This window comes from Bos grunniens, chromosome 4 (genome assembly GCF_055505025.1).
Source record: "Bos grunniens cultivar Pamir isolate PY7600 chromosome 4, Bosgru_T2T1.0, whole genome shotgun sequence".
NCBI lineage: Eukaryota > Metazoa > Chordata > Mammalia > Artiodactyla > Bovidae > Bos > Bos grunniens.
In genome coordinates this window covers 33,634,771-33,644,992 of record NC_141168.1, presented here as the reverse complement: position 1 = coordinate 33,644,992, position 10,222 = coordinate 33,634,771, and the positions used below count along the sequence as shown (strand labels likewise).

The following is a 10,222-nucleotide window of genomic DNA, read 5'->3' as shown; positions in this document are numbered from 1 at the left end:
TGATAATGGAATCCAATAGAGGTCAGTGTCTGACACACAGAGGGTAAAGAGCATGGTATGGATCAAAGTGTGAAGTGGGGGTATGCAAACAGAGAATAAAGCATACGGTCCATTCATTTTGCTGCTCAGCTTTTACCCTTGACCTTTGCCTAAATGAAGACCTTGTGAACCCTGCACAGGAGAAACACAAAATCTCATCAGCCGTAGTGTCGTGGTTGAGTGATATCAGTTCTGTCATACTTCCCACCCCTGGAATCTAGACTGTGATGTTAGCCACCACTGACACTCTTCATAAAATGTAAGAAGGAAAAAGAGGAAAGCGATTCATTTAAAACTGCTGGGAAAGCTTTTTGTAGTTGGCTACAAAACCAATAACAACAGCTTATGTCTTTTAGCACTCATTCCTCTACTTTCTACCAGCATCTTGGCTGAACAGAATTCTTTATCTGGTGGAGTTACCCAAACATTTTTGCCTGCAAAATCTGAGTCCTTGGTGTTTCAGGTTTATTGAGCTATTGGAATTTTCCACCGATTAGTGTTTTGAACTGGGAATTCTAGACTTTATCTTTTAATGTACACTCTCCAGAGTATCCAGAAGTGTCCAGTCCATTCCACAATCCACCCCATGGTTGCCATATCAACTAAGTGGAAGACTATTTGGTCCCTCACTACTTTGTTCACTCCCTGTACTCTATTACATACATGTGTGCTAAGTTACTTCAGTCATGTTCTTCTCTGCGTGACCCCATTAACTGTAGCTGGCCAGTCTCCCCTGTCCATGGGATTCTCCAGGCAAGAATACTGGAGTGGGTTGCCATGCCCTCTTCCAGGGTGTCTTCCCAACCCAGGGATTGAACCAGAGTCTTCTAAGTCTCCTGCATTGCAGACTGATTCTTTACTGCTGAGCCACTGGTGAAGCTCCATATTCCATCCCATGCCACCTTTAATGATAATTTGAGTAATGTGATGTTATTGTATCCCGTGTCCTCCCAACGAGGATATCTATGCATTCAAGTATGTGAATGTTGCAACCTGAGAATTCCATTTTGAGGATCACTCTTGAGACCAACATAAGTCAGGGTCTCAGCCAGGGACTCTAACTCATAGTCCCTTGCCATATTTTTCCTGTACTCCAAACTTTGGCCAGAGCAGCTCATCAACCCAACTCAACAGGAGATCTTAGGGCAAACCCTGGGAATGAAATCCATAGAGGTCAGCCTCCTGGGCCCGATCAAGTTAGAAACCTGGAGAATGGATGTGATGTAGCACTCAGATAATAATCAGCATCTTGGTCACATCGACATTAAAAAGAAAAAAAAAACATTTTTTTAAGTTATAACACTTGAATTATAAAATTTAAGGTTGAGAAGAGTTTTTAAAGCTTCTTTATGAAGCAAACATCAATATTTGTCCCTCTAAATCAATTAACATGAAAGACTAAATGAACGTGTGTATGTAAGACTCTCTGTTATAGAGGCTTGGTACCCTACTGTCTAAATCCACTTCTAAATGGAAAGATTACTTAGCAAATCCCAACATGTCTTATAATTATTTTGCTTTGATTATATTTTCCTTTTGAGGTTTAATGACTTTGAATAACATGCTGATGCAATTTTGTTAGAATCTATCAATTTTAGAAATAATTTATTAAAATTATATTTGATATAATTATAACTGGAAATACTCTTCAATAATACTCTACATGTTTGCCAATGTCATTTGGAGCAAACAAAATTACCAGAGTATATCTGGACATTTTTAAAAATTTCCTGGCACTAATGAATATTCAACTCTTATCCTTATGATAGTAACAGTCCTTGGAACTGACATTCTCTTTGTTGAATTTTTGTGACCTGTTGCTGCTGCTGCTGCTAAGTCGCTTCAGTTGTGTCTGACTCTGTGCTACCCCAGAGAGGGCAGCCCACCAGGCTCCCCCGTCCCTGGGATTCTCCAGGCAAGAACGCTGGAGTGGGTTGCCATTTCCTTCTCCAATGCATGAAAGTGAAAAGGGAAAGTGAAGTCGCTCAGTCGTGTCTGACCCTCAGCAACCTGACGGACTGCAGCCTTCCTGGCTCCTCCGTCCATGGGATTTTCCCAGGCAAGAGTACCAAAGTGGGGTGCCATTGCCTTCTCCGTGTGACCTGTTATGATGGCTTATAAAGTTGGGAATGATAGGTGTGAGTTATCCATGTAAATAAGGTTAAAATACAGTGTAATGTAAACACTAAGGAATATTCACAGTTGCTAATGAGTTTCAGTTGGAGAATTTGTAGAGCTCTGTTACTGATGAATGGAAATTCAGTTTAACAGTACTGATTATACTTAGCCTTAAAATGGAGCAGAGAAGTGGGGAAGTAGAGAGATTGGAAAAAGTAATATTGGGAAAGGAGAAAGATATATAATTGGAGGAGCTAAAGAATCACCAGAATAAAATCTTATTAAGACTCAGCATCAGGCTCCCCTGGTGGCTCAGTGGTAAAGGATCTGCCTGCCGATGCAGGATACACAAGTTCAATCCCTGGGTCAGGAAGATCCCAGATTCTACAGAGCAAGTAAGCCCATGCGTGACTACTGAACCTGTGCTCTAAAGCCTGAGAGCCGTAATTACTGAGCCCACGTGTTGCAGCTACTGAAGCCCACACACCATAAATCCTATGCTCTACAACAAGGGAAGCCGCAGCAATAAAAAGCTCCCACACTACAACAAGAAAGTGGCCCCCACTTACAGCAACTGGAGGGAAAACTCTCACAGCAAAAAAGACCCAGCAGAGCCAAAAAGAAATAAATAATGAAATCGGGAATTTAAAAAAAAAGTCTCAGCATCCTGGCTGAAGAACCATCGTTTCCACTGAAATGATTTTATCTGTATAATCTAATGTGGACTTGGTTTAACCTTAAGATCTCCAGATTCAGATATAATGGAAAGCATGTAGATTTGTAGAAATACCCCAATATAAACTTCTAGGGATTTGAGCTCTTTTACTTTAATTCCTGTCATAGTATTCCTAACAGTATTTTGATGGTTGGCTTATGTTACTTTCATTCCGTGGAGAAGACTGATTCCTGTGCTGATGTATTTAAAGCGGGAATATAAGAAAACTATTTACATAAACACAGATAGTTAATTCTTACATGAAATCAATGAGTTCCTAAATATTTTCTATAGGATATCAGTGAAAAATATGCAGCAAATGATCCTAGAGTACATGAAAACCATAACCTGAAAGGTTTCCATTGAAAAAAAAAAAAACAAATATGAACAACAGAGTAGTGAAAGTAGAGGTCAGAATCTAAGAATATAATATATGTTTTAGAAAGTCTTAAAAGAGAAATACAAGTCATATTTTATGACAAGAAAAATTTGAACATAAAAATTTTTTCTTGGTCCATTGGCCTCCTCTCCCCGCATCTACTGTGCACTGTATCTCCGTTACACATCAGCAAAACCTACCCAAAGGCAGAAATACCGGCTCAACCATGAACAGCAGCATTCTCCTAGCACCAATAAGATGATCCCTTAAAAGATAACATTCCTTCTTCATCTTATAAGGGGTCACAATGACCCACCACTGTGTACTTACAGATCTAGGATTGTGTCAGCTGTCAAGAATATACCATTTAAAATACAGCTCTCTTCTCAAAAAACTTATATTACTGTGCTTTGACCTCTAATGGACAGGACAGTTCTCAGAGTGCTCTGATGCTGTACCTGAGTTTGTGCTCTGTTCTGTCCAACTCCTTGCAACACTATGAACTATAGCCCACCAGCCTCCTCTGTCCATGGGGTTTTCCAGGCAAGAATACTGGACTGGGTTGCCATTTCCTTCTCCAGGGATCTTCTGGATACCGGGATCAAATCCATTTCTCTTGCACTGCAGGTAGATTCTTTAGCTCTTGAATCACTGGGGCTTCCCACAGTTCCTGGGTTATAATCTTCAATTTGGCTCGAATAAAGTTTTCCTCTTCTTTTTTAGATCAACCAATTAAATTTTTATTGACACAAGAAATACATTTAAAATACAAATGTATACAGGGGTAAAATGCAAACAATGTGGTAATTATATGGTAATAAAATGGTAATCAAAAAAGTACCATCTTTGAACACCTACATGCCAGATATTGTGAAAAGTGTTAAATCTATGACAGCCCATGCAAGCCATACACTATCCCATGAGGTAGATATTAATAGTCACAATCAATTTGAGAAAACTGAGACTCAGAAAAGTTAAATGAAGACACACAGATCCCTGCTGAGAAACTAAGCTTAGGTTCATTTCCTGGCGGACTCCAAAGCTCAAGCTCTTAACCACGATGCTGTTATTTTCAGAAAGAATAATTTGTGAATTTGAACCTGGATTAGTGATTAATTTTAGTAAGATGACTGCCTTTCTATACAATTTTCTATCCCAGAACTTGCCTGCTATAAGGTCCTGAAGCATGAAAGCTTTTATCTTCTCTGGGTGGCAGCCTCTCTCACCTTCAAAATCAATAGAAAATATAATCTGACTATACAAGATGATCTATTTATTTCCAAGGCTCTAGATGTCATGGTGTCTGAACGGAAAGAAATGGATAGATACAGGGTAGGGGAGAAGAAGCTGTGTTTGCAATAGCCTCAAGGAATTATTTATAGATGGACCAACAGAGAAATTCAGTGTTGCCAATAAGGATCTTTGGAGAAAACGTAGGGAAAAAAGCAGAGGTGTTTGGCTTCTTCTGTGTAAAAACAGCAAATGGCGGATGACACCCCTGATGCCACGGCAGTACCTGGAAGCCCCAGGGCCCTGGAGCACATTCCTGTCTTTTACACAGAGTGTTGTACACAATGTGTGTTTTAAACCCTCCTGTAGTGGTTTCTGGGAGGCTTGGGCACCTGTGTCCATGCCCGGGTCACAGCTGAGGCCGACGCTGCAAAGCTGGCAGAAGCAAGGCCAAGGACATGGACTGGCCTCGCCGCCCCCGACACTCACCCACTCCCGCACCCAGCCACCCCCCTCCTGCCATGTCACCAAGCTGGGCCACCTGGTCACGACATGAAGATCAAGTCCCTGGAGGAGATCTATCTCTTCTCTCTGCCGATCAAGGGATCTGAGATCACTGACTTTTTTCCCCAGGGCATCCCTCAAGAAGAAGGTTTTGAAGAATATGCCTGTGCAAAAGCAGCCCTATGCTAGCCAGTAGACCAAGTTCAAGGCATTTGTTGCCATCGGGAATTACAAGGGACATGTCAGTTTTGGTGTCAAGTTCCCAAGGAGGTAACCACTAACATCTGTGGGGCCAGCACTCTGGCCAAGTTCTCCATTGTCAGTGTGCGATGAGGTTACTGGGGAATAAGATCTGCAAGCCCCATATTGTCCCTTCCAAGGTAACTGGTCACTGGAGCTGTGTGCTGGAGCACCCACTCCCTGCCTGCGTCCAGGGGCTCCGGCCTGGTCTCAGCCCCTGTGCCCAAAAAGCTTCTACTGATGGTCGGAATTGACAGAGTTCTACACCTTTGACAGGGGCTGCTCCACCATTCTGGGAAACTTGGCCAAGACCACTTTTGATGCCATTGCCAATCTATAGTTATCTCACTCCTATCTCTGGAAAGAGACAGTGTTCACCCAGTCTTGGTATTAGGAATTCACTGACCATCTTGCAGAGACCTCCACCAGAGTTTCCATGCAGAGGACCCAGGCTCCAACTGTAGCCACCGCATACTTTTCTATGAGAAAAATAAAGTGTACACCCGTGGCGGATTCATGTTGATGTATGGCAAAAGCAATACAATATTGTAAAGTAATTAGCCTCCAATTAAAATTTAAAAAAAATAAGTAAATGGAAAAAAAAATAAAGTGAATGAAGCTTGTAAGAAAATAGAGAGAGAGAAAGAGATTTAAAGATTGCCAGTAGTGCACAAATGAAAGTAAAATTAGAGTTTTAAGAGGCAAAAGGGGTGGGGAGGTGGATCGTAAAGCTCAGATCAAGTAACAGTTTGGGTCATACTTCAGACATATCAAATATGAAATGGTGAAGAGATGAAATACTTGAGAAGAAGGAGATTGGGGACCAGTAGAGTGGTTGGAGAAGTTGGGTAAAAGCAAACCAATACTTTAATTTTGCCTAAATGAACATAATCAAGATGAGATGTGTGTAAAATAGAATAAAGTACTCACTGCTCATGGACTTCTCCATACCCCTTCACCCCTGCCAAATCTGACATCCCGATCAGAAGGAGTATCTGCAGCACTTATCAAAATAGAAAGGGGAAAGGGGGAAGGAGGAGAAGAAAAAGGAAAAGAAACATCACTAGATTCAAATTCAGAGGTTTGATTGAGACAGTTCAGAAATAAAGGATGGGACAGGCCATCCCAAGGTATGTTGTAGCTCTTGGCTGCCAGGTTCTCACACATTTAACCTGAAAGCATTAAAAATCATTTTGAGGGATTTGCAGAGGAGTCCCATCACTCAGCAAGGATGGTTTTCTTCCCAGCCATTCATATCCATCTCACAGAGCCAGAGAAGAATGTGAAGAATAGTGGGCAAATGCTTCATCTCTTGCATCTCTACTGTTGCCCATTCCTGTTGTTCAATCACTCAGTCTTGTCTGACTCTTTGCAATCCCATGGACTGCAGCATGCCAGGCTTCCCTGTCCTTCACATTCTCTCAGAGTTTGCTCAAATTTACATCCATTGAGTCTGTGATGCCACCCAACCATCTCACCCTATGTCGTCCCCTTCTCCTCCTGCCTTCAATCTTTCTCAGCATCAGGGTCTTTCCTAGTGAATCAGCTCTTCATATCAGGTGGCCAAAGTATTGGAGCTTCAGCTTCAGCATCAGTCCTTCCAAAGAATATTCAGGATTGACTTCCTTTAGGATTCACTGGTTTGATCTCCTTGCTGTCCAAGGGACTCTCAAGAGTCTTCTCCAGCACCACAGTTTCAAAGCATCAATTCTCTGGTTCCCCATAACTGTCCATTCTGAATCAATGAGAGGAAGCAGGAAAGAGGTGGCCTGTGTTCTGGCTACTGCTGCTGCTACAAAGATAGATAGATTGGTTTCAACATATGTATATTTAAAATGACATTAGATGGCCTAACTATTACATGTATTATTAGCTCAAAAAATGGGGGGAAAAAAGAGATGAAAGTGGAGAAATGGAATTTCCTTTTTGCTCTACTTTATTATGATTATCCAATTTGTCCAGGGCCTGATGTTTCCCTTGAGGCCTGATCATTAGTATTTATACTAGTTTGTGTGTGCTGTGCTCTGCTTAGTCACTCAGTCATGTCCAACGCTGAGATCCCATGGACTGTAGCCCACCAGGACCCTCTGTCCATAAAGATTCTCCAGGCAAGAATACTGGAGTGGGTTGCCATTTCCTCCTTTAGGGGATCTTCCCAACCCAAGGATTGAATCAGGGTTTCCTGCATTGCAGGCGGATTCTATACCAGCTGAGCTACCAAGGAAGCCCTTATACTAGTTTACAGCTTGCACAATGAATGCATTCCACTGCCTTTGTGGATGGTGTACTAGTTTGCTAGGGCTTCCATAACAAAATACCACAAACTGGGTATTTTTTTTAAATTTTATTTTATTTTTAAACTTTACATAATTGTATTAGTTTTGCCAAATATCAAAATGAATCTGCCACAGGTATACATGTGTTCCCCATCCTGAACCCTCCTCCCTCCTCCCTCCCCATACCATCCCTCTGGGTCGTCCCAGTGCACTAGCCCCAAGCATCCAGTATCGTGCATCGAACCTGGACTGGCAACTCGTTTCTTACATGATATTTTACATGTTTCAATGTCATTCTCCCAAATCTTCCCACCCTCTCCCTCTCCCACAGAGTCCATAAGACTGTTCTATACATCAGTGTCTCTTTTGCTGTCTTGTACACCGGGTTATTGTTACCATCTTTCTAAATTCCATATATATGCGTTAGTATACTGTATTGGTGTTTTTCCTTCTGGCTTACTTCACTCTGTATAATAGGCTCCAGTTTCATCCACCTCATTAGAACTGATTCAAATGTATTCTTTTTAATGGCTGAGTAATACTCCATTGTGTATATGTACCACAGCTTTCTTATCCATTCATCTGCCGATGGACATCTAGGTTGCTTCCATGTCCTGGCTATTATAAACAGTGCTGCGATGAACATTGGGGTACACGTGTCTCTTTCCCTTCTGGTTTCCTCAGTGTGTATGCCCAGCAGTGGGATTGCTGGATCATAAGGCAGTTCTATTTCCAGTTTTTTAAGGAATCTCCACACTGTTCTCCATAGTGGCTGTACTAGTTTGCATTCCCACCAACATAAACTGGGTATTTTAACCAGAAATTAATTTTCTCACAATTCTAGAGGCTGAAAATCCAAGATCAAAATGTCAGCCCATTTGATTTCTCCTGAGGCCTCTTTCCTTGGTTTCCAGATGGCCAGCTTCTCACCACATCCTCACAGAGAATTTTGACTGCACACGCACATCTCTGGTATCTTTCTGTATGTCTGATCTTATCTTTTTATAAGGACACCAGTTAAACCAGATTAGGGTCCACTTCACAAGCTCGTTTTAATTTAATTATTGTTTTGAATAATCTTTAAAGTTAGACACATCTGAAGTTTAAGGGTTAAGGGCTTCAACATGAATTTTGAGGGGGGAACAAAGTAACCTCCCAGTTCAGTTCAGTCGCTCAGTTGTGTCTAACTCCTGACGACCCCATGAATCGCAGCATGCCAAGCCTTCCTGTCCATCACCAACTCTTGGAGTTTACTCAAACTCATATCCATCGAGACAGTGATGTTATCCAGCCATCTCATCCTCTGTCGTCCCCTTCTCCTTCTGCCCCCAATCCCTCCCAGCATCAGAGTCTTTTCCAATGAGTCAACTCTTGGCATGAGGTGGCCAAAGTATTGGAGTTTCAGCTTTAGCATCATTCCTTCCAGTGAACCCCCAAGATTGATCTCCTTTAGAATGGACTGATTGAATATCCTTGCAGTCCAAGGGACTCTAAGGAGTGTTCTCCAACACCACAGTTCAAAAGTATCAACTCTTTGGTGCTCAGCTTTCTTCACAGTCCAAATCTCACATCCATACATGACCACATGTATGGTCATATGGTCATGTATGGAAAAGGAAAAACCATAGCCTTGACTAGACAGATCTTTATTGGCAAAGTAATGTCTCTGCTTTTGAATATGCTATCTAGGTTGGTCATAACTTTCTTTCCAAGGAGTAAGTGTCTTTTAATTTCATGGCTGCAATTACCATCTGCAGTGATTTTGGAGCCCCCCAAAAATAAAGTCAGCCACTGTTTCCCCATCTATTTCCCATGAAGTGATGGGATCAGATGTCATGATCTTAGTTTTCTGAATGTTGAGCTTTAAGCCAACTTTTTCACTCTCCTCTTTCACTTTCATCAAGAGGCTTTTGAGTTCCTCTTCACCTTCTGCCATAAGGGTGGTGTTATCTGCATATCTGAGGTTATTGATATTTCTCCCAGCAATCTTGATTCCAGCTTGTGCTTCCTCTAGCCCGGCATTTCTCATGATGTACTCTGCATATAAGTTAAATAAGCAGGGTGACAATATACAGTCTTGACATACTCCTTTTCCTATTTGGAACCAGTCTGTTATTCCATGTCCAGTTCTAACTGTTGCTTCCTGACCTGCATATAGGTTTCTCAAGAGGCAGTTCAGGTGGTCTGGTATGCCCATCTCTTTCAGAATTTTCCACAGTTTATTGTGATCCACACAGTCCAAGGCTCTGGCATAGAAATAAAGCAGAAATAGATGTTTTTCTGGAATTGTCTTGCTTTTTCAATGATCCAGTGGATGTTCACAATTTGACCTCTGGTTTCTCTGCCTTTTCTAAAACCAGCTTGAACATCTGGAAATTCATGGTTCACATATTGCTAAAGCCTGGCTTGGAGAATTTTGAGCATTACTTTACTAGTGTGTGAGATGAGTGCAATTGTGCAGTAGTTTGAGCATTCTTTGGCATTGCCTTTCTTTGGGATTGGAATGAAAACTGACCTTTTCCAGTCCTGTGGCCACTGCTGAGTTTTCCATATTTGCTGGCAAATTGAGTGCAGCACTTTCACAGCATCATTTTTCAGGATTTGAAATAGCTCAACTGGAATTCCATCACCTCCACTAGCTTTGTTCGTAGTGATGCTTTCTAAGGCCCACTTGACTTCACATTCCAGGATGTCTGGCTCTAGGTCAGTGATCCCACCATC

At 41.8% G+C, this 10,222-nt stretch overlaps 1 pseudogene; it reads left to right on the top strand.

The window, feature by feature from the left end:
- The first annotated feature begins 5,010 nt into the window (after positions 1–5,010).
- Positions 5,011–5,748, top strand: LOC147373915 (small ribosomal subunit protein uS5 pseudogene; annotated as a pseudogene).
- Positions 5,749–10,222: the final 4,474 nt, after the last annotated feature.